A 25198-nucleotide genomic window follows, 5' to 3' on the forward strand; every position below is an offset into this window, starting at 1 on the left:
TTATTGACGGTGCACCCTCTTTTTTTATTTACATACCATTTTTTCAAGTTTAATTTTCTAGTGAATTGAAATAAATCAATCCTACTATCAGTGTAGTTGAATCTACTTGTTGGACAAAACAACAAAAACCCAAAGATAGAACATCAATCTGAGAATCTGAAAGTGTAATATCAGATAAATTTATCTCAGTGAGTGTAGCCTTCATTTTGTTGCGGATTGGCCTCTGGTGGTCAATCCCATGTAGCCATCTAAAGTTCTTTGCTTTTTGTGCCTCGCTTGTTGCCTCCTCTGGCGCCTCTTCCTCGACCTGTGTGTTCCTGGGGTCCCTGATTCCCCACTCCAACATGCGTTCCCAATGCCATTAAGTCGAATACTTTTAAAATTTGGAATTTTACTCCAGATTGTTCCGATTGCACAGAGTTATCACTTTCACTTGCTTTGCTTTCCATGCTTTCTCTTTGATCTTTGTTTCACTCATTTCTAGCATCAGATCCACCGGTGGCCTCCTTGTTTGTCTCCACCTGTTGATTTCCTCCAGATTTGTCCTGGCTTGCTTCGCTTAAATGATTTTGTTGTTTCTTCGTTTTAATTTCATCATCTGCTTTGTCTAATCTCGCATTTAATTTATTCATCTCCAAATCTAATTCATTATCCGTGCATTTTTCTTTCAATGTATTCGTTTTTTTTTTTCAATCTCCAATGATAGTCTCTGTGTGTCCTTTAGTGCATATTTTATCAATAATTTCAACTAGGCTGCTCCCACTCCCAAACTTTCAGTAAAAAACTTGGGTATAAAAGTAGACCGGACGTTGTCCATGAAGGACCATATTGCAGCCACGACCAGCTCATGCTACTATAGCCTTCGACTTCTGCGGAAAATACTCCCATATATGCCTACCCGTCATCGTAGGACATTAGTGCAGGCTATGGTAACTAGCCGCTTGGACTATGGCAATGCTCTGCTGGCATAAGTAGGGGAGACTCATCTGGCCAAACTGCAGGTGGTTCAGAATACAGCAGCGAGAATGATTCTGAACCGCCCGGCAGGCTCCCCTTCGATTCCGCTGCTCAGAGAACTACACTGGCTATCTGTGAAAAAGAGATCCAAATCTGTTGCCTAACCTATAATGCCTTGAGCAACAGAGGTCCTCTCTACCTCCAAAGGAAACTTCTCAAATACTGTCCCTCTAGGAGACTCTAGCTCACTGGGTCTCCTTCAGGTTCCTCGATTTCGTCTCACCCGGACTGGCGGCAGAGCCTTTTCATATCTTGCTCCAAGATATTGGAACCAGCTCCCCCAGTCTCTGCAATCAATCCCTGGCTACGGCTTTTTTTAGAAAACAGCTGAAAACCTTTTTATTTTAAATCCTCTCTCCAGTTTCTTCAATGCTCCCCTTGCAGGACCGTATTCTTCTAGGCAGTGCGGAGATGCCCCAGGGTGAGTTGAGCGCTTTATAAACCAACTAACATAACATAACAACATAACAGTGGAACAGTTGTGGTTATTGGTAGCCCATTCATCCATTAAATCAGGATTATTAAAGGTTGGGGGTGATGAAGATCCTTAAGCCCCTTGGGACTCTCTCACAGTCCACATACTTTTGTAAAGCTGTTGCTTCCCACCACTTCGCCTGTTCCAATTTGGCTGCATTCCACAGTTTGTCCCATAATTGTTTTTGTGTTTGGAACTCACTTCCAACAGTGCCACTTGACTTCTCACCCTTGGTTGTGTCCTTAGACATGGGGACAAACAGCATCTCAGCCGCGTAGCGTCTCTTTGCAACTCTATTCGCTGCCATAATGATTTTCCAATTTGGTGCTTGTTATCCCAAACACAACCCTCTGCTCATATTCACCAGCATGTTATACGCTTTTTTTTAGCTGTAGCTGAACTAGTTTAGCCACTCTGATTCCGGCAGCCTCTCTGCGTTCTTTTGCAGTTTACCGACTTGGGACTCCTCTTACTGCTCCGGTGAATCAGCTGATCGACGGATGTCCTCCGACTCCGCCGCTCGCCTCACAGCCGTTAGCGCTTCATGGTTCCTTTATAATACTGGTGTTATTTCAAACGTCGCAGTGGCGGGCAGGATACTTTATTAACATGTGTCCCAGCAATTTTTCGAGTTCTCCTACCTCTGACGGCGGTGGGCTCACGGCGAGGTAGCGAACCTCCAATATCAACTCCTTAGTTTATTTGTGCAAGAACCAATGCCGAGCCCAATTCCTTTAAGCGTGGATGTATTTTTATTTTATACAGCGAAAACACCTGACGCGTTGGACATGAATATCAATTTGGTTAGAATTATTGATGTTAAGATTAACCCACTTGGGTGTGACTGATGAAATCATGTCCATGAATTAAAAATAGGCGGAACAAGCGGTATATTTGAAACATGCATAGAATTAATGGTGTAATGCTGATAATTCATTAGCCCACTAGGGTGGAATTGGAAAATATGGAGTTATATTAATGTGGATGAATTAATGATATGAGATTATTTGAATTTACATCAGACTGAAGAGCTATATATTTGAACTATGTATATAGTTCAGTTCAGTTCATAAGTCTTTATTTCGATTATAAAAACCATGAAAGACATAACAGTCTGTTAAAAGTTTAAACAGATTAAAAATGCAAAATTGATAGGGATCAGGTCAAAACAGAACTGACATTAATATAAAACAACCACAATAGGATGTTTAAAATTAAATAATAAACAATAGCTCAACATACTCTAATGTACTATGAAAACAATTATTTAAAAGATGTGATTTGAGATATATCCAACCATCATTGATTTGTTTTACAAAAATAAAATCTTTAAAGCCAGACGCGTATGGCGATCGATAGACAAACGGCAACCCCAGTCTTTGGTGAAATCACTGAACTCTACCTCAGGGCTCATCAGGGTAGCAAGTTCAAACTACCACACATCCCATAGAATTGATACAAGAAAATAAATAAATAAAAACAGGTCAGTGATCCCTTAATTTGTTAGCCCGAATCGCCCATGCCCAACTAAAAAATGTTGCCATGGCAACAACAATAGGTTCCTGGGTACATGTCTGCAGGATCCTTAGGGCCTCCTTAGCAGATCTCGTGCCCAGGATGTTACAGATGGGGGTGAGCCATTTAATCCTAGGTGACCTGTAGGCCGGACACACAAATAGGATATGGGCGATTGATTCAAACACAACAGGCACAATTCTGTTGTTGGTTTAAAGCATCTGCTAGTAAAAACTCTGATCAAAGGGAACCTACCCTAAACTGGTGGTATATCTTCCTATCCAACGGTTTTAGAATAAGATCTCAATACGGTTCAAACTCAAGCTCATGTTTAATCAACAGAAAATCCCTGGTCAGAGTTGGCCTACAGATGGAGGAAAAACGCTTCATCTGCACCATGTCCATGTAAACTGTCTTAAGCTCTTTTTTTGTCGGGAATGAACTCACTTCAGGGTTCTCCCACAGTATGCTCAACCCCATTTCTGTCACAATGTATATAAATAATGATGTCATGTTGAGAAATGTACTCGATACGAAGTATCAACATGATATTGCTGGATATTTTAAAGGTAGAATGACCCTTTAAAATCGATGCCAATTTGCACTATGATGTGGATGATTTTGTAGTCCTACTTCAATGTTGTTAATTATGTGCACTATATGTGAATGGTGATAGCAAACATTGTTTGACCCGTGACCAAGGAGCGGCAGCTCTGAAAGGAGTCTGGCGTTTTCGCTGTATAAAATAAAATACATCCACGCTTAAAGGAATTGGGCTCGGCATTGGTTTTTGTACAAAGAAACTAAGGAGTTGATTTTGGAGGTTCGCTACCTCGCCGTGAGCCCGCCGACGTCTGAGGCAGGAAAACTCGCGAACTTGCTTGGACATACATATTATTATTATTATTATTTGTTTTTTACAAAGTTCATGTAATAACACTTTCTCAGGGCATTCCAAATGCAAAGTTTTTAATTCCAGTTACGCGTTTCGGGGAACGCAGTCCCCTTGCTCACACACTGGGCTATTGGTTACACCACCATAGATATAGTGACTAGACATAAAGGACAAGCCACTTCCTTAGAAGCATGCAAATCTGTTGAAAACACGGCATCCATTTTGTAATGTGTTATTTAGCAGTAAATATGGATACCAATTGTAGACATACCTTTTAATACTTCATAATATTGGTTGCATACAACAGTTATAGTACATTACATTATATTTTTACTCAGTATTGTATATAATCCATGTGAAAATGTATGTTGTACTGGCACAGGACAAACCACTATCCTAGATGGGCACGTTACTGCGGTATAAAGACGGCATCCATTTTGTAATGGGATGCTCCACTATATGTAAGTGTGTGGTTTCTACACATTATTTGTTGCATTACACATATATACATGTTCTTACATCCCAGTATTCGTTACATTTGCTAGTTCTATGAGCGATATGTTTAATTCTCGCTGTTTGCCACATGTAAAATTAGCAGCATCTATGGTTTGATTCCCAGAATTGGTTTGACCTGCTATGTTTGACAGTGTTATGAGAGAAAGGCAGATAGGGGGTTTACTTGCTCTAGTGACAATTTGCCCAGTAGCATTCTGTCTAGTGCGGACATAGGCGATTACACAATCGGTACAGAAATTCCAGGCGCCAAGTGGAAAACTCGTCCTAGACACATTGTCTGGCTACTGTGGCCCTTCGTCTCTCTGAACCACCGTATGGGGGTTATACTCTGTCAGTTTGTCCTGGGGTCTCGAAGTGGAAGTTCCAATGTGAAGGTGAAGATCACAGTTGGTGGTGCACCTAACGTCAACAGCTGGATATCTAAAGGACTCTCTCACTAACTGTGTATACCGTGCAAATATTTAAAAAAAACGTGATTAATAAAGTGCAATTCATGTCAAAATATCAGAATTAAAAGAAGATGGTGAATTGATCTTATCTTTAACCGTGTCAAGTGCTGGTTCCTCCGGTTTGTGAACAAAAGTGTAGGTGACCTCTACTGCTACATACAGATAAGTGTCGGTCCCTTCCTTTCCTCCTGTAAAAATAGAAAAAGAGTGAAGGTTAAAACTGGAAACCAGCTAAGTATAAAGGTCTTCTTTATATACGCAACAACATGACAATACAGTATACAAACTCAGAATATAAGCATACAACTGTGTCTTGATATAATAGTATGAGGCTGGTCAAGACTCGGGTGTCCCTACTCATCTTGTAAGTGTAAAATCATTTCCGCATCTTGATTATGGCCCCATGGGCTTCTTGTCTGTAAATCAATTATATGCCATGATTCACGTTTTCTCAGGTGGAGCGTACGATTGCCTCCTCTTTTTTTCGTTTGGACTTGCTCTTTGTTGTGTATAGTGCGTAAGTGTTCTAGTATACGTTTCTTTGCTGCAAAAGTGGTGCTCCCTACATATCTCATCTTGCAGGGGCATTTTAGCACATAGATAACAAAAGCAGTGCTGCAGGTAAGACATTTTTGATTGTTTTAGTAGTACCGGGTGTATCGTATGTTTTCAGCATGACACTGGATTTGCACGCTTTCCAATGGCCACAGGGAAAAAATCCCTGTAGGTTGTGATGGTGAGTTCTCTGCTGTGTAGTGATGTTTTCTCTCACTAAGATGTCTCTAAGACTTCTCCCTTTTCTGTATGTTATCATGGGGCGATACTGCAAGTCCTCTCCGATCACTTTTGAGAATGTTCCAGTTATCGTTGAAGATTTTAGCCACGTGTTTGGATTCCTCGTTGTAGGTTAAAATAACTCTACTCGTGTTGTCTTCCTTTTTAGTTTGTTTCTCTTGGAGGGTTTGATCTCTACTTATCCGTTTTACTTTTTTGATGGCTTTTTTGATCACCCAATTGGGATAACCTCGTTGTTTAAATCTTTACTACATCGTCTTGTTTTCTGATTCAAATGGTTCATTAGTGCTGCAGTTTCTTTTTGCTCTCCATTTGTGTACATCCGGGTGGCTGCTGAGAGCATGAAGAAGGCTGTTTCCTGCTGTTCTCTTCCTGTGCAGTTTTGGATTGAGTCAGTCACCATCTGTTGTTATTTCTACATCTAAGAAAGGGTACGGCTAAACATAACACTCAACCAACCACAAAATCAGATTTAAAAAAAATAATAATTCTCAAACCAAATTATACAAAGGAAAGAAAATAAATCATTGAGAGGACTCAATAACAGACACAGATCAATCAAACCATGCAACGGACTCTAACGGATTTAATACAAAGCAAAATGCATTGAGCCCTCTGGTCGTCATTAATCAAGAGAAGATGAATCGGGTTCCGCACACATCTAACCATCGGTCAACAGAAGAACCTGCGCAAACCATTAAGGCGATTAGAACAAATCAAATTTACTGAAAAGGGAGAAGGAGCAGAACAAACATTGTTGGTCCAAGTAAGAATTACACCCAAGGACGATAGAGGTACCAGTCCAGATTACGGGGTACAAACACTTAGTAGGAAAGAAAAGTGCAAAAAACGAGAAAGCAGGGAAATAACACCAGGTAATAGGGTGTACGACAAACTAGATAACAAAGAACAAAGTAGCCAGAACTCAATAAAAGTCATATTAAATAGAAAAGGTAGAACATGTAGGCTGCCCTTTACCGATCAGCAAATCGAGCAAAAAGAGTCATTACCATTTATAGAAGCTGAAAAATTAGAGCAAGATTTAAAGGAAGTAAACATGCCGGCTACACAACAGGAAAAGGTCAGCAAAAAACAAAGGGGACAAGAAATACATATTGACAATAAAATCCCTAACACCCCAAAAGTCCAGGTAGAAAAAGATGAAAGTTTGGGAAACATCACGTGCCTTGAAAATAACTCAAGGGAGAATACATCGAAATTTACATTTGTGCCTAAATACTCCACAAAAGGAAGGCAGGATTTATTAAATCGTGGGAATTTGTTAAGCTTGTTTAAAGAAATTCCTGAACTGAAATGAATATCTTCGCAAGATCTTTTAGCCGTAGAATTGAACCCTACTACTAATACCCGAGACATTGAAGAGACTGTGACTACCTGGTCCTCAAAGGAACCAGTGGACAGGATATATGCAACAAGATCAACATTCGAATTCTGAGGGATCATGCTGAGGCCCCACAAACTCCCAAGGTACCCACACCCTTGCCTAACAATAATACGAATCAAAAAATGGAATATACATCTGGGAAAAATCAAAAAACATACCTACGCGGCGCCCATTCTACCATGCCACCAAGGCCATCCAGTGCAAAAGAGGTCAAGGCAATAGTGAGTCAATCAAACTTCAAACAACATACAGGTGATAGCATGGATAGGTCTTGGGTGCCAAAAGTATTAAGTAACACGCGCACACAACGAACAGTCAAGCTCAAATATGAATGACAAAATGTGGGGGCCGCTAGCTGGGGCTAACAGGCAGGATTTAATAGAAGTCCCGAGGCATGATCGTGTCCTTAGGGATGGGAGCCAGAACATGATAAAGATCTGTTCATGGAATGTCCATGGATTTAAAAATATGGGGCATGACCATGAAACTCTGTCTTTCTCTGAACAACAAGACCTAATACTACTCCAAGAAACGTGGAACATGAACCCAGCATCAATAGGGGGTTATATAGAACATCACATCCTAGCAAAAAGATTCTTAATATTTGGTCACAAAAATATAGTTGGCATTCTAAAAAATTAGATTGGCAACTAATACTAGTTAACGTATATATGTTCATCCTGCAAAAAAAAGCAGAAGGGAATATTCACAATATTAATGAATTTGATCAATGCGCTGCACAAATCACACAAACTCTGCCCGTTGTTCATTTCAGGAGATTTTAATAGTAACTTAATAAACAAACAGAACAAAAGAAAGAGGCAGGAGGACTGGGGAGTCCAATTAATAACGCAAGAGTTAGAAATCCATGGTCTGTCAATCCTGAATGGCAATACAACAGAGGATTTGCTAGCGGCCATAGCGCACTCAAGTGGAAAAAAACGATCTATAATAGATTTTACCATCATCAGCAGTAATCTTGTTCCAAGAATTGTCTCATTCCAAGTCCGCCCACGTATAGAAAGTGACCATTTCCTGCATATCACAAATATCAACATAACTCTTACCCAGGCCGAAAAAATAAATACGCTGGTACAACACCCAGAAAAGTTTGACCTGCGGAAATTAAAATGGCGAGGATTAAATATGACGACCATAATGGACTCACTTAAGGAATACATGAGACAAATAGGGCCCCCGACAGAAGAAAACCGACTAAAAAGTTGGGTAGATTTGTGCCTCGTCCTCATCCAAAAATTTCCAGCCATTAACGGAAGCAAAAAAAGAATAGACACCAGGAAGAAGCCATGGTTTAACCTCTCTCTACAGGAAGAAAAGAGAAGGATTGCAAGAGAGGTGCAAATTCAAGCCGTGGCGGCAAAAACGTGTAAGGAAACAGACTAGGGCAAACTGAAGGAATTGTGGAATAAATACAAGAAGATGCTTAGGGAAGCAAAAACATCATACAAAGAAAAAACTGGACAAAACTACTGTGGGCAAGTAAATTGCCAAATGGGAGGGAATTCTGGAGCATCATAAATAAAGTGACAAAGGGTTTAAAATTACAACAAAAAGCAGGAATCAGCGAAAAGATTTGGATACACCACGTACAAAATAGATACAGCAGTACTAAGTGCGATATGGCGACAGTCGCCTCAGAATCAGTGCAAGATCAAAGACCCGAGGTAAAAGAAAACACCAGAATTCCCCAGCCAGAATACAAAGATTTAGAACAAGCCCGCAAGTTGCAACGATCCAAATGATCTGATCGATATTAAGCAATTAAGAGGAATAATAAAACGTTTAAAAACTGAGGGGGCGGCAGGACCAAATGCTCCGGTTTTTAGGGCTGATTATCCTGCGCCGTAATTTATTCAGATCTACAGACTGAACAACGTTCACAAATCTTGGAAAGGGAACATCATTCCTCCAATATTTAAACTGGGAGATAATAATAAGCCTGATAACTACAGATCAATATCCGTGATCGACGTAGAGGCCAAATTATATGGTTTATGCCTATTACTTCACCTGCAAGATTGGATGGATGAAATGAGCATAATCCCAACGTTTCAAACTGGTTTTAGACCAGGGATGGGCACCTTAACAAACCTGGCCACTTTGGCACTTTTAATTGAAAAAGCGGCAAAAAAGAAAACACGGTTGTGTGCATGTTTTGTCGACTTGAAAGCCGCATTCGACAGAGTAAGCAGAAATCGTCTCTGGGAAAAACTAAGAACCTGGGGGCTGCTGAGAAAATTACTGGATGCAATAATAGCCCTATACAGTGAAACCTGGGCAAGAGTGAAATTAGGCGATGGACGTAGTACCACCGCCAGTATTTACACACAGCAAGGCCTAAAAAAGGCTGCATCCTGGCCCCCTAGCCTATCCAACTTATTTATGGCAAACGTCATTAAACATATGCGAGCAGCCGATTGCCATCTCCCAAACCTGTCCAAAGAGCCAATACCCTTCTTACAGTATGCAGACGATATTGTGGTGCTGAGCCAAACCCCTATCAGGCTACAAAGAGCGATCAATAACTTAGTAAACTATTTGGACCAAGATAAGTTGGAACGAAATAAAGAGAAAACAAAGATTTTTACGTCTAGTGGACCCCAAATAAACCAAGTTCAAATGGTTTGTAAAAGGGACAATAGTAGAAGAGCAAGCGTCCTACAAATATCTTGGTTTAGAACTGCGACGAGGCTCAACATATAAGGAACATAAAATGGACTTAAAAGCAAAAACGCAATTGTTAATTTTTGCATATAGATTACTGTATAAAAAATTGGGTTGCCCGAACCATGCCCATCTTTTAAAAGTGATGGCAGCACACATTTTTCCCACATTGTCGTATGCCCTAGTAGTCTGGTGCGGTAAAGAGGTTGAACTATTGAACGATCTCCAGACGAAGGTGTATAAAGCCGTATTCAACCTACCAAAGTCCACCTCCCCAGCTCAGGTTTGGCTGGAATTCGGCCTTCAGAATCAGAAATTCCGGAGCATGAGCGGCTTTGTGAAGCTATGCCATACATTTCTTGCATCTGAGCCGGGGTCATTGAATAGTCTATGCTGGAAAGAAATTGAAATCCAGATGGATCAAGACATCCCAAATTCATGGGGATCTCATCTGAGAAAATCATTGGCGAAACTGGATATACAAATGACATGGGACAGCTTGGTAGACCGGGCAGTATTTGGTAAATAGGTAAATAATATAGCAAAGAAGAAGACTTTCTTAGAAGATAAAATAACATCGAAATGCCGGCATGAGTGGACTGTGATCAATTCTTACAAATCAACAAAGCCTCAGGCTTACTTAGTAACCCATTTCAGCGCGGAGTTAAAAAATAGCTTTATTGAGTACCGGTTGGGTAAGCATGACTCGAAAGACCTACAGCCTTCCTGGAAAAGCAACCAACAAGCAGCACACTGTCGCCTATGCGGTTTTTGTAAGGAAACACTAACTCACCTGCTGTGCGCTTACCCTGCAGTCAAGGATTTAAGGAGTCTACTTTTAAAACCCATTTTTAATTAATTGAACATTCGCACATGCAGGCAAGCTATGATACGTTGGTTGGAAGGGTCCTCTATAATCTTGGCTTGCCGTGGCGTAAAATATCTGGCAAAAGTAAGGAAACTTTTAAGGCAAGCCGACAGAGGAAACCAAAAAAGCATGAATAAGGTCGGCATTGGCTTAGTTCAAGCATGGCATCACTTCACAAGCCCAGGTAATAAGCGGACTAAAAGCCTGACCAATCATGGGATAATTTGAATAACAGAAAAAAGGTAGTTGATCACATTTTAATGTAAAGTTCAGCATCTTTTATAGGCACATTTTAGCTTAAGAGGACTTGGTTAATTCATTTTTGGGACTATTTCAGTTACCTGAGCTCCTTAAAAAATCGGAATAATATGAACTTTTGTAAGTTTGTTTAAATTGTTAGGGCCATATGTAGGTAACCTAGAAATACTGATTCCTAAATACCGAATTTTACCGAATCGGTATTTAGAAATCGGTATTTCCTATGTACCTAATTTTTCGGTAACTCTTACCGATTCGGTAAAAATCGGTAAATGTTTACCGATTCTACAATACCGACCGGTGTTTCCGAACCGGTATTTACCGAATCGGTAAATACCGATTAGGTATTTACTGATTCAGTAAATACCAAATCGGAATTTACCGAATCGGTAATTCAAATGAACAGCAATTGAGGAATCAGCCAATCCTGTGCAAACCACACCCCACCCAACCAGGAAGTGGCCACACCCATGCAGGTGCACACAATCAGCAGACTCTGGAGAGGCTGGGAGTGCAGAGGAGAGCAACAGAGCCAGTGCCTGAACTTGCACAAGAAATCTGACACAATGGCCAGCCAGGACACAGAGAGAGATGGAGGGGAAAGGAAGAGGAAACTCAAATTCAGTCCAAAGGAACTGCAGGTACTTGTGGAGGAGGTGGTGAAGCAGCACAATAAGCTGTTTGGAAAGCAGTCCCTGCAAGTGGCTGAATCAGAGAAAAGAAGGATCTGGCTTGGAATCCAGGCGCAGGTAAATGCCATCGGAGTGACCCCCCCCGGGACATTGATGTGCTGAAGAAGCGGTGGTACGACATCCGTATCATCACAAAGAGGAAGATGGCTGATCTGAAGAAAGAGGCCAGCCGGACAGGAGGAGGAAGGAACAGGGCACCTGCCCTGACTAAACTTGAGGAGCTCGTGGAGTCCACGATTGAGTCCGAAAGTGTCGTTGGGGTTGGGGATGCAGACAGCTCTGCCAGAGCTGCTACCAAACTAGGTAAGACGCATGCACAGCATTGTGCCCCCCCTTCCCCTATCCCAAATCCTCAATTGGGCAATGTGAATCCCACTCCAGTACAGGTGTTTGTGCATACCAGCAATGCATTATGGGAGATGTAGTCTGTGAAACCCCTATCATGACAAGATTCGCACAGAACAACAAGGCATGTGACACACATAAGCGATAAGCAGGCAGAGGACAATGAGATAGTGATGCAGAAATGTATTATGATGTTAGCAATGCAGGGCTGCAGGTACACTGAGCTGATGTTGAATTTCTGTCCACAGGCGATACTTTGCGCAGGACTGCTCAGGAGAAGGGAGAGAGGGCACCCCGGAAGGACAGCACAGAGAAGGCCACCACAAGTGCTGGGCAGACAACAGCACCACAGCCAGCATCACCACCACAGCCAGCCACGCCACCACATCCAGCCTCGCCACCACATCCAGCCTCGCCACCACATCCAGCCTCGCCACTCCTGCTGGCCTCACCCGCATCAACACCACCTGCATTGGTCAGGTCTAGGAGGCGTGCAGTTGCCAGACTGCATGTGTCAGAGTCCTCATCAGAAGACTCGAGGGGGGAGGAAACATCCACTGTGCCACTGGATGGTAGCAATGCCGGTTTGCCAGGTGCCCGACGCCGCCGCAGGGCTCGGGTGCGCAGTCCACCTCCACAGGGTGAGGGCCATGGTTTATTCTTAGGGCTGGAGGCCACCATGGTGAAGGTGCAGCGCCTACAAGGCAAGGCAATCCAGTCAGTACAGCGCCAAATGAAGGGCCTCAATGACACAATGGGTAGCATTGACAGGGGCATAAGCTCAATGGCTGAGGGCATGAGGGAGATGGCTGCGGGCATGCTGGACATGTCCCAGTCCGTCATGCTGCTGTGCACAAAAATCGACGAGGACAGAGCAACACGGCGAAGGGAGAGGCAGAAAATTGATCACCACACAAGGGCAGTGAACCGCCTAGCAACTGCCACTTCTCTGCTCTGCAGGCGCTCCGTGGCAATGCAGGAGGGTCTTGCGCACTGCAGCAATGATGTTTCTAGGGGGCTGGTGAAGGTGACCAGTGCATTTGAGGTGCTGCTTACAAGTCACTCTGCCACCACTGGTGCTGTGGATGCTGGGGACAGCGAGGGCACCACCAGTAGGAGCAGCATTATCCCCCCCTGTCACAGACACACGGAGGAGCATCAGACGGCATGGGGCTGCCACTGGTCCCACAGCCAGTGAGGACACTCAATCACTGGCATCCCGCACTGTAGTGCGTGGGCGCAGACGCTGATGCAGCACACAATTACGGGACACAGTTGGGTGAAGGAACCCTTGACTTCCAACTATGGATGTCACCAATTTGTTAGGCCAGTTTTGCCGTTGTGTTGTGGCATAGTGCCGGATAATTAAAACTACGTCATAGCATCCAACTACTGGCTGTGTCCCCTTATTTACTTAGAAATAGTTGCATGTGATCTCTGCCCGTCTCACTCTCCCATCTGTTGCTGCTGCCACTCCTGCTGCATTGGGCTCTGGCTGTGCAAACTCATCGTCATTGTCCTCAAAATCTGTTATTTCCACCTCTGTACCTGTCTTTGTGGCAAGGTTGTGCAGCATTGCACAAGTGGCAATGATCTTGCAACAGATGATGGGTGTGTACTGGCGTGCGCCTCCGCTTTTGTGGAGGCAGCGGAACCTGCTTTTCAATAGTCCAAACGTGCGCTCCACCACGTTGCGTGTTGATTTGTGTGCCACATTATATCGTCTCTAACTCAGGGTTGATGGGTGTAGGTAGGGAGTGAGGATGAATGACCGCACGGCATATGCACTATCGCCTAGGTGAGTAAGAGAGTACAATTAGTCACATACCTCAATACACATTCATATGCGGTAAGTATTAGGGAGTGTCACAGTGATTTACCTAGCAGGTATCCTTCTCCAAATCCTCCGGCAACCAGGCGTGTGTAGATCCCACTGTTCTGGAAGATGTAGGAGTCGTGGGTGCTCCCAGGAAACTTTAGCTACGATATCAGTGATTATGTTGCCTGCATCGCAGATTACCTGCACATTTATGGAGTGGGTGGACTTTCTGTTCCTGTAGATGTGCTCAGTGGCTGCTGGTGGGCAGATTGGAATGTGTGTGCCATCAATACAGCCTATGACATGCAGGAACTGTGCCATCTGGTAAAAGTCGGTCTTTGTTTTCAGCAGTTCAGCCTGTGTGTTTGGGAAGCTGATGTAGTGTTGCATTCTCTGCATCATGGCATCCAGGAACTTCCTGAAGAAACGGGACAGGCAACTCTGGGATACCCCGCCTACCGCAGCTATCACCCCCTGGTAACTGCCAGATGCAAGTAGATGTAAGCTACAGAGCACCTGCACATGTGGTGGTATGGCATGCGCCCTTGTTGTTGGATGGTCTAGGAGTGGGTGCAGGTCCCTTATCAGGTCCATGATGGTTTGGGGGTGTAGCCTGTACCTTTCATGTATCTCAGCCTCAGTCTGTTGAAAGAGTGTGATGCGCTGTCTGTAAATGCGTTCCTCCCGTCTCCAAATCCTCAGACCTGCTGCCTGTAGACGTAGGCGCCTTGCAATCACATATAGAGCCGCCATGGTGTTCACGCTGTTGCATGTTGGGATTGCTTATATGCACTGTGGCTGATTACCACCTGCTTTCACTCAGTGTTAATTACGACTCTTAAATACCGAATTTCATGGAATTCGGTAATACCGAATTTACCTACATCTCTTTTCTCGTTTTACCATTTCATATTTACCGAATCGGTAAATATGAATTCGGTAAATATGAATCGGAAATTTAGAATTCGGTAAAGATGAATCGGTATTTACCGATTCATAATTACCGAATCCTTCTTTTTGGACTCCTACATCTCAATTGGCTAAATACCGGTCGTTAACGGGATATTTACCGAATTTCGTCCGTTACCGACCGGTATTTAGCTACCTACATATGGCCCTTAGTAACATCTTATGTGTATTATTAATGTGGTTCGGATTTTAAAAATTGCACAGCTCGTTTATGTCTAAATATTTTAAATTGCAACGATTTTAAGTAATCATATACAATAAACTTGACTTGCCAATGGGTTCACCTTCCATTAATTTTTTATACAGGGAATCATACTTATGACTGTAAGTGAGAATCCTGCCCGATTCATAGTTTATACAGTCCCTGTGGACTGTATTTTCTAATTGTTTCTTGTTCTTTGTGGTGGTTCAGTTCGTCTTCCAATATTTTGAGTTCTTTCAGTATTTCTTCCCTAGCTTCCCAAGCATATTTGACAAGAATTTTCAGCATATTTTTGGAGCTCTGAGACGAATTCTGCGACCATTCCTCGAGCATTTTAGGATTAGGGGATTCATGCGACGGAGTGGTATATATCCTTAGGCCACGTGGGATCATATCCTTATCGATGTAGTCTTGTAAGGATGTGGCTTCCCACCACTTCAAGATTTCTGTTTTTTTGAGTGACTCCATTTTTTTCAGTTTATCATGTAGTGTTCCATCCTTTATTGTTGGAATACATATTTGTTGTTGTGAGAAAGTGCCATCTTTCTTGCATGGTATGCCCCCACTTTTTGCTGAATTCCTGAATGTACTTTGACTGAGTGTGCCCTGGACTCCTGCCAATCAGGTGCTCAGGGCCTATGTTTCTTCCCTAAAACCCAAATTGGCAAACCCTGGCCACATGTCAGCCCCTGGTAAATGGTACCTTAGGTACCCAGGGCCTTGTGACCGGGGAAGGCCTCTAAGGGCTGCAGCACTTATTGTGCCACCCTTAGAGACCCTGTACCCTAACACAGACACACTGCCCTTGCAGGCTGAGTGTCTGGGTACAAGACAAAACCAAGAGCCGACATGGCACACATCCCTGTGTGCCATGCCCACAACCTACACTGCCCTGGCATACATCAGCCACCCCTCTAGCTGGGTGCCCTATGCCAGTGGTGTGGGCACAGGAGCATGAGCCCTGTGCCCCTACATTACCCAGGTCCATTCCTGGGCACTATAAGTGCAGTGCTGCCTTTTAAGAGTATATGGTGCTGAGAGCTCGTCAAACACGAACTCCACAGCACCATAATGGCATCACTAAAGACTGAGAAGTTTGGTATCAAACTCCTCAGCACATTAAACCCGCACTGATGCCAGTATGGGATTTAGTGTACAAAGCACTACAGAGGGCATTCTAGAGATGCCCCCTGAAACCTAACCTACAATCCACGTCTTGTCTGAGAGGCTGCCTAGGCGGCCACACAGCAGGCATGTTGCTGGACCCCTGGCTGGAGAGCCCCCGCTCCCCTGGGCCTGCTACAATGCACATCCTGTGCGAGGTGCTAGGGCTCCTCCCCCAGGATGGACAGGGGGAAGCTTCAAAGGCATACCGCTTTTGTGAGCTTCTCCAGGCCACTTGCTGTACTCAGCAACTGGGCCCCACCGGTTCTGACCCCCACTCTGGCAGGAAGACTGGCCGGAAACCCCAAGTAAGGACAGGGGATGTGCCAGCCTCTGCCAACCCCACCCCTCAGGTGGGGGAGGCGAGGTGAAGCACATCTCCGGGCTCTCACCATCTTGAAGATGGGAAGCCCTGTCTAATCAGGACTAGGCTAATGCCCCCCTCCCACAGGAGAGTGGCAGGATAGTGGGTGTACCCACCCCAGGGCAGGGACCCATTGGTCCCTGCCCTTTACCTACCTGTAACACCCCTAAATCTAGTATTTAGGGGCACCCTGAACCTTCCTTCCTTAGATTCCAGATTCTGAAAAAGCAAAGAAGAAAAAGAAGAAAGAAGACCTGCCGTTCAGCTGCTAAGAAGAGGAAGACACCAACTGCTTTGGCCCCAGCCCTACCGGCCTGTCGACCCTCGAAGCTGCTCCTGCTAAATCCCGGCACCTCCTGTGGCCAGCAACCTCACAAACTCCGAAGGACCTGGCTACCTTGTGACTCTGAGCATCTGGGACTCTCATGAGCAGTGACTCTGCTCGAAGCAAGTTTCTAACCCCTGGCATCAGCCCAGAACCGCGAACCCTGCACACTCTGCACCCGCCAAGCCAGGCCTGTGCCGGGGTGGACAAAGACCCCGAGGACGTCCCCCGGCGACTGTGACCCCGAATTCGTCACCCAAGGACCCACCTCGACACTCCTGACGACGCCTGCAGCCTCAGAACCAGGGACCCCCCCAACCGCGATCAACAGAGGGTAAGATTTCCCGACATCAAAAGGCACCCCGGCGCCCTGCGGCCCCCTGTGCCCGACTCCTGGGTACCTACCTATCCTCCAACTACCCAACTTACCTCTCGAAGTGGTGGTGGCACCTGAAGAATCTTCGTCCCCGAGCTTGCAGCCTTTGTTCGTCCTCGAGCTTTCCCATTGAAATCCATTGAGCGCCAGAAGGCTCAAAGCACCCTGCACCCAGCTGCCCGAGAGGCTCTGGCAGTGCAACTTCTGCTCCTACCTACTTTCCCATTTGCCCTGAGCAAGTGACCAGGAGCCCAGCTCCCACAACCGCATGGCCTGCTAGTCAGCAGCCACCAACCAAGGCCCCCCTGCCTCCAATAGGATAACATTGGGCCTAACTCACTCTGCACCTGGCCGCCCCAGTGCCGCTGAGGGTGTAACAACTGTACCAACCTGACCCTAGGAGACCCCTGAGTCTGTGCCCAGAACCTTAACTCTGCCAGTCGAGTACTTACCCAAAAGCCGATAACTCACTTTTCTTCCATAGGGTAACATTGACTGGTTTCTTCTGAAATTTCTTCTAAGTGTGGAGTTTCTAAAACTTAAAATATTCACCTAAAATCAACCAAGTAATGAAAACGGAAATACTCACCTGCTATTAGGAGAGATCCCAGTGCTGCATCTTGGTGCCCAGCACTGACCCTGAAAAGTACTCACAGCCGTACTTACCACTAACCCAACTTTCTTCCCTAGGAAATCATTGACTGTTTTTCTGTGAAATTTCTTCTGTGTCGATTTCTGCAAACTACAAATATTCTTTAAAAATCGTACCAACTGTGAAAACGTAATTACTTACCTGTTTTAGATAGAGGTCCTAATACTGAGCCTAGGAGCCCAGACCTGGATTACAAAAGTGACGAGAACATACTTTACCCGTAACTTGAATTTTCTTCCATAGGGAACCATTGACTGTTTTTCTATGAAATTTCTTCTAAGTGTTGATTTTGCAAACTTATAAATATTCCTTAAAAATCACCTGTATAACTTACACACAGTTTCTCCACTGCTTACAGGTGGTACACTAGTGCTGGATCTAGGATCCAACATGACCTAGAAAAAGTAACCATAACCCCACTTGCCTGCTAAGTGAATTTCCTTCCATAGGATAACATTGGTAATTTGATCAGAAAAAGTTTCTAAGTGTCAACTTTTAAAATAGCAAAATATTGCTTAAAAATCACAACAGTAACTAAACCAAATTTAAGGTTTCCTGCTCTTGCTTCCACGAAGCAAAGCAGAGTTTGCTATGGCAGGACGGGGCTCCTTCCCTGCCATAGCAAACTGCAATGTCCCGGGGGTGGGCACCCAGGGACATTGCTGGAACCGGCCCTGGGGGGTGGCGGTTCCCAGAGCCATTTAGGACTCCAAGAGGGGGCGGGCCACGGCCCCCCTCCCAACATGTAAATAGCCCTGTGTAAACAAGCACTTTGTACTTATAGCTCTTGCTTATGAGAAGAAAAGCTGGCAGTCTCTTTTACTGACAGCCTTGCTTCTCATAAGCAAGGACTATACGTACCGCTTGCAGTTTTTCAAAACAAATTAATAAAAGGCATTGTCATTTACAATGCCAATAGCTCCAACTCTATCAAATGCGAGACCTATTGCATTGCAAATGCTTGTTCAGATAGACACAGGGAAAAATCATAGCCCAAAACTTTCAGCCAACTGCTAGAGTCCAGTTTAATTAGACATTCGGCCTCCAAATGTTGGATAATATCATTCCATAACCCCTGAATTAAAGGACACTATGCAATAATATGTGTCCAGTTAGCTGTCGCCTGGTTTGAACTGCGAAAACACTGACTAGATTGATTAGGATAAACCTGGGATAGGAACTGTAGGGTTCTATATAGCAGCCATTTGCTAAAAAATAGCTTCTGGCGCCTTTTAGCTCCTTGTAGCACACTCGCTGTTACCTCCAACCCTTCATGTTTTTCCCATTTCATTATTGCCTTCTGGGCGAGATCCGGACCTTTGTAGGGGCCAAAAAAAAATTACCACTCCCCAGGTTTCCAATTCACTCCTTTTTCAAATAGCGTAAGCTCAGATTTTTACGCTCAATAATCTGCGTCAGATCCACGAAATTACCAAACGAGTTCGTTATAAGTGCATGCAGTGGTTCTTTCGTAAACGTCAGGATTTTCATAGAAGATATACAATCCCAGTTATTAATACTTCAACCCCCTTATCCGAACTCCATTTGGTATTCAGCATTCGAGAATCATCCGAAATTATTCAAAAATGGGCTGAGGCCGGATTAGAGAAAATCGTAGACTTTATTGCAAAAGATAGGTGGCTCAATGTTTCCGAAATGCATGATTTAATTCAAATGAATTTCCTTCTTCTTGGGTTCTATAGAATGTTGTACAAATTTCTTAGTAATTTGGAGGTTTTCTTCTTATTGAATTTTTGTGGTTTTAACAGAAGATTCTTAGAGCTTCTTAGGGGTCGATTCAAGCCAGATAGTTCAAGTTTGTTTGCCAGGTAAACTGGAATGTTCTAGTGAAGCGCTTTATGTGTCAGACAGGCAATCTTGAAACAAATCCTTGTTTCTAAGGGGAGCCACTTGTGTTGAGTTAAGTCTGGTGTGATATGTTCACGTTTACATGAACCAGTAATGTGTCTGGCAGCAAAATTCAGAGTAGACCTTAAAGGGGCCAGTTTGGCTTTGAGAAATCCAGCTAGGGTCGCAATTCCATAGTATAAGCGAGAGAACTAGGGATTGGACGGCTTGTTTCATGTCAACGGGAGGAAGGAAGGGTTTGATTTTCCTTAAGGTGTTGAGGTGGTGATTAGCACCTCTGGTTGTTGCCCTCATGTGGTCTTGCATATTCAGGTGTTTGTCCAGCCTTATGCCTAAATGATCTAGTTGAGGCCACAATATGAGGAGAGCAATTGAGGGCTGTTAGTTGCTTGAGCCAGACGTGAATGGGGGTAGAGTGATTGCGAGGGGAGATCAGGAGGTATTCGGGTTTCAGAATATTTAACATGAGAAGATAGTGGGTTAATCAATTTTGCGTTTTCGCAAGGGAAGCGTTAAGTGTTTTGATGTCCTCCGGAGTAGAGATTTTCAAGTACCGTTGAGTATTGTCTGCGCACATGTGGTAATGTATGTTTGAATGATTCAGAATTTCAGTGAGATGTTCCATGAATAGGCTGAAGGGCGTGGGTGAAAAGTACTGAACCTTGAGGCACTCCTACAGAGACTTGGGAACTGTTAGAAAGGGAATGGTAGATTTTGATTCATTGACTTCTATTGTGTAGGAATGAAGAAAACCAATTTAGGACTGGGCCTGCTAACCCCATCCTTTTTTCCAGCAGAGCAATCAAGTGGTCATGTGTGACCATGTCAAACGCTGAGGAGGGATCTAGAAGTATGAGGAGGCAGCTTTCATTCTGGTCCAGAAGTCTCAAGGTGTCGTCGACAATGTGAATCAGAGCAGTTCCAGTGCTGTGTCCCAATCTGAATCCTGATTGGTGAAGGTCGAGGAGTTCAAATCGTTCAATGTGATTACATAGTTGTGTGTGCACACACTTCTCAAGTAGTTTGGTAAAGACATTCTGTTGGCCCTGCGTCAGCTGCACAGAGGCCTTGACTCAGCCGGCCCTGCCTGTAGGTCAGTTCCATCAGTTTTGTTTGACAATGTATGTGTGTGAAAATGAATGAAAGTACACCTTACAGCATAGATTTTTTTTTATACATAGAGCTCGCTAACACAATTCACGGTTTCACAGCACTGTAATTAGCAAGTGTTTGAATTGCACATTTTAATGGCACTCAATATATATTGCTCTGAATGACTAAAGGCTGAGCCGGACCTGTTGAATACTGAGCAGGTGATTGTACAGTACAAGCTGATCTAGGGAGCGAGCGCTTAGCTCACTGAGGTATCTGAGTGACTTCTTTTAAAAGACTGGCGATGAAGGAGGTAGTGGAGAGGATTGATAAGGGGGATTGATAGGCCACTATTTCCAGATCTTGCTCAACCGAAAGTGAAGAATCTCACAGGCAGTAAGGCACTGCTGGTGGCAGAGGGCGGCAGGCTTGCGTTACACAGGCAGCTCCCAGAGGAGGCTGAGGCACAGTTGAGGGTAAGAGCAGGCTGATGCATGTGATAAGAAACATCATCCAACTAGTAGATTTCACAATAAAGGAAATCTGTGCACGGGAACTCTGGATATCTTGCAGTAGTCCGGAGGCTAAAAAAACTACATGTCCACAGTTTACATTTTATTTTGTGTTGAAAGTGGTTTACTTGCCAGGCTGCATGTATGTGAAGCCCAATGTTCTGACTTGAGACGCTTGTTAACGGTGCACTGCAGCCCCTGGTGAGGCATCTCTTCAGGCACTTCCATTCTCGTTGCATGGGTTGGGCGTGGCGGGCAGAGTTGAAGTGCGCCCTCCATCAGTCAGCTCCCTGAGTGTCATCAGTGGTCCGTGGAGGTGGGATCTCATCAATATAGGAAGAGTTATCTCTGCGCACCACACTTGGAAAGTATAGAAGCCATCGTCATTTCCTGCTTATAGCCTTTAAAACAGTGGTGAAATGTCAGTGATATACTGCATATGGTAAACTATCGCATACTGTCATGGACAGTGCACTTCAGCTGTGTGCACACATATAAATTACAGCCCATTTCAAGGAGCACTTGTACTTTTAGTGACCTACATAAAGGGGCCACCCAGTGAAATATTTTAGTGAACATTTCAAAGCTGCAGCAGACATCACAAAATAATTCTACTATGTCTGTTGTAGGTGCTTGTTAGAGGTTGTGGACTGGGGAACGAGGACTGTCTGTTTTTCTCTGCACTAGAAGCCCCTTTACATATGGTGCATTGCTCTGTGCCTTACAGACCATGCATATATACTTATTTATTTGTATCTATTTACTTGAGTTTTATATAGTGCTGGCTAGACCCAGAGGTATCGGAGCGCTTTACATGAGGAGAGTTACATAGGTTACAAATTACACATTGTTACAGAAGGTATATCAGTTACAAGTTACATCCGTTGGTTCATGGCGTGCAAAAGAGTAAGGGGGTAATGTAAAAGGGGGAGGGAGATTAGTCGGAGCATAGGCATAAGGATCAACAAAGCAGGCAGGGGGAGAGAGATTCAGGCGAGAGAGGAAAGGAATAGGGGAGGTAGACAAAGAATGGAGGAGGGAAGAGGTGTGGGAGGGGGTAGGAGACACAGCACGGAGATGAGGAAGTAACTGAAAAATGGATCAGTCCCAGTCCTCCGTTATGTGAGATTCCCTTGTCGTGGTGGACTCTCTCAGCGGGGTCACTGAGACTCCAAGGCAAAAATGCTGGATCCCTCCCCGACAAGAGGAGAAGAGTGCTTTGGCCACGGGCACACTCTGAAGGATGAAGGAGGGAAGAGGTGGGGGAGGGGGTAGGGAACCCAGCAGAAATACAGTGTCCAACGTCCGGTTGGGTAGGAGACGGCTCCCAGCGGTAAGGGGATTTTTCCCAGTCCTCCGTGGTTCGTGACTCCCTTGGCGCTGTGGACTCTTTCAGTGGGGTCTCTGAGATTCCAGGACATAAATGCTGGATCCATTCCCAGAAAGGGGAGTAGGAGTGCTTTGGACAAGGGCATACTTATGGAGGCCGTTTTAGGGACAGTCGAGCTAGAAGAGAGGACCCTCACTGTAGAAGGGGAGATGCGAGTTGGGTCATTGGAGAAAACGATGCGGCTGCTGGCAGGTTGCTTATTAGGTTGTTGCTGGCAGAAATAGGGATTGGTGGGTTGTAGTTGGTGTGTTATCCATTCTTCTGATCTGTAAAATCTGCTGCTCGGGAAGTATCAAGAAAAGCCACTGTTTAATTATCAAGCGGCAGCCATTTTAGGGTCAGGCACTGTTTTACATTTTGTTAATAAACAGTTGTGGTTTTAAGCGCTCAGTTAGATTTTAACATGTTGGGCGCATCAGCTATAATAGTACGTTAGTCCTGTAATACATGTTCTTGAAACCTGTACTTTAGTTTCAATTTGCAACTCGTGAGGTTGCATTGCACCTCCATCTTATGGTCAGACTCAGCAATATTTACTCAGGTGTGCAACTGTGAACAACTACAGGACTGTGCTTGCACAATATTTTCTGCACTACCCACCTGTTTTGTGTTGAATCCTTTGCAGCACCATCATTTTCAGGACAGACAGTTACAGCCTGCTGTGTCAGTAACTCCCCCATTTTAAGTCCTCTAGACAGTGCTGCAGCTGTGTCTTTGGTCAAAAAGGTAATTTCTTATTCTTAGTCCTCTAGGCAGTGCTGCAGCTGCTTATCTGGTCTTGTCAGTAACTCCCCCATTCTAAGTCCTCTAGACAGTGCTGTAGCTATATCTTTGGTCAAACAGGTAATTCCTCATTCTTCTCAATCTGACTGTTTAATTAAAACAAAGCATCGTGAAGGCCCAAGGCGGGTGGTGACGCAATGTCATTTCTGCCCAGTGCTTTTAATGTCAAAGTGAAGAAATTCAATGAAGTGCTGGTAAGTATGACTCTCTTAAAGTAACCAAATGCCTTGTCATCTTATTAGTGACACTCATGAATGGATGAACGAGATTATCACTGTCCCTACATACTATCTAGCGAAACCACAGCCAAGGGAACAGGCTTGGCAGAATCAGCGGGGAAAGAAGCTCTGTTGAGCTAGACTCTGTTCTGGCACTGTGAAGAGACATGACAGGTGTAAGATAAGTGGGAGGCCCTCGGGCTGCTGGTGAAATACCACTACTCTTATTGTTTTTTCACTTACCCGGTGAGGCGGGGGGCGAGCCCCGTGGGCCTCTTGCTTCTGGCTCCAAGCGCCTGACGCCCGCCGGGCGCGACCCACTACGAGGACAGTGGCAGGTGGGGAGTTTGACTGGGGCAGTACACCTGTCAAACGATTACGCAGGTGTCCTAAGGCGAGCTCAGGGAGGAGAGAAACCTCCCACGGAGCACAAGAGCAAAAGCTCGCTTGATCTCAATTTTCAGTATGAATACGGACCGTAAAAGCAGGGACTCACGATCATTCTGACTTTTTGGGTTTCAAGCAGGAGGTGTCAGAAAATTTACCCCAGGGATAACTGGATTGTGGCTGCCAAGCGTTCATAGCGACTTTGCTTTTTGATTCTTCGATGTCGGCTCTTCCTATCATTGTGAAGCAGAATTCACCAAGTGTTAGATTGTTCACCCACTAATAGGGAACGTGAGCTGGGTTTAGACCATTGTGAGACAGGTTAGTTTTACCCTACTGATGATGTGTTGTTGCAATAGTAATCCTGCTCAGTACAAGACGAACCGCAGGTTCTGACATTTGGTGTATGTGCTTGATTGAGGAGCCAATGGGGCAAAGCTACCATCTGTGGGATTATGATTGAACGCCTCTAAGTCAGAATCCCCCCTAAACCGTAACGATACCACTGTGGAGCCTCGGGTGGCCTCGGGTGGCTCTCTGTGGGGCGGTACGTAGAGCCACTGTGTTTGGGACCGGAGCGCGGATGGAAGGGGGCCGCATCCATCACCCTTAGTGCACTGCATGTTCGTGGGGCACCCGGTGCTAAATCATTCGTAGACAACCTTATTCTGGGTCAAGGTTTCGTAGGTAGCAGAGCAGCTACCTCGCTGCGATCTATTGAAAGTCATCCTCTGAGCCAAGCTTTTGTCTCCGTGCTTGGGCACCAGTGGACGCCCTCCTCCACCACACCCGGGGGTGGGACTCTGCCGCTGCGCCAGCGGGAGGGATGCGGAGGGGGTAATGTGGGCCTGCGGGAGGCCGCCTCCACCACGTGCCCTCCGGCACGGGGTCTCTTCCTTCCATCTCTGCCCCACCGGGGAGCGGGGATGGGGGCCACCATCCCTTGCGGGTCAGCAGGGTGACCAGAAGGCCTGGGCCGGGCCCACTGCTCCCGCACAAGTCGAGCAGCGGCTTCGGAGCGCCTTGCCACCGTTGCAGTCATCGGACTGCAAGGGTGACTGGGTCTGCCTGTCTCAGGCCATCTGGGCGCTGGGTCATCCCTGGCCATCTGGTCGCCTGGCCGTGCGACCAGATGGCCATGTAGGCCGTGCGACCAGATGG

The 25198-nt window shown here is 45.0% G+C and overlaps 1 long non-coding RNA gene and 1 pseudogene across 1 annotated transcript in view; both read left to right on the forward strand.

The window, feature by feature from the left end:
• Nucleotides 1–25198, forward strand: part of LOC146839060 (uncharacterized) — a 316080-nt gene that overhangs the window by 202197 nt on the left and 88685 nt on the right. The window lies entirely within an intron of this gene.
• Nucleotides 23757–24783, forward strand: LOC146839062 (28S ribosomal RNA; annotated as a pseudogene).

This window comes from Triturus cristatus, chromosome 4_2 (assembly GCF_964204655.1).
Source record: "Triturus cristatus chromosome 4_2, aTriCri1.1, whole genome shotgun sequence".
Lineage (NCBI taxonomy): Eukaryota > Metazoa > Chordata > Amphibia > Caudata > Salamandridae > Triturus > Triturus cristatus.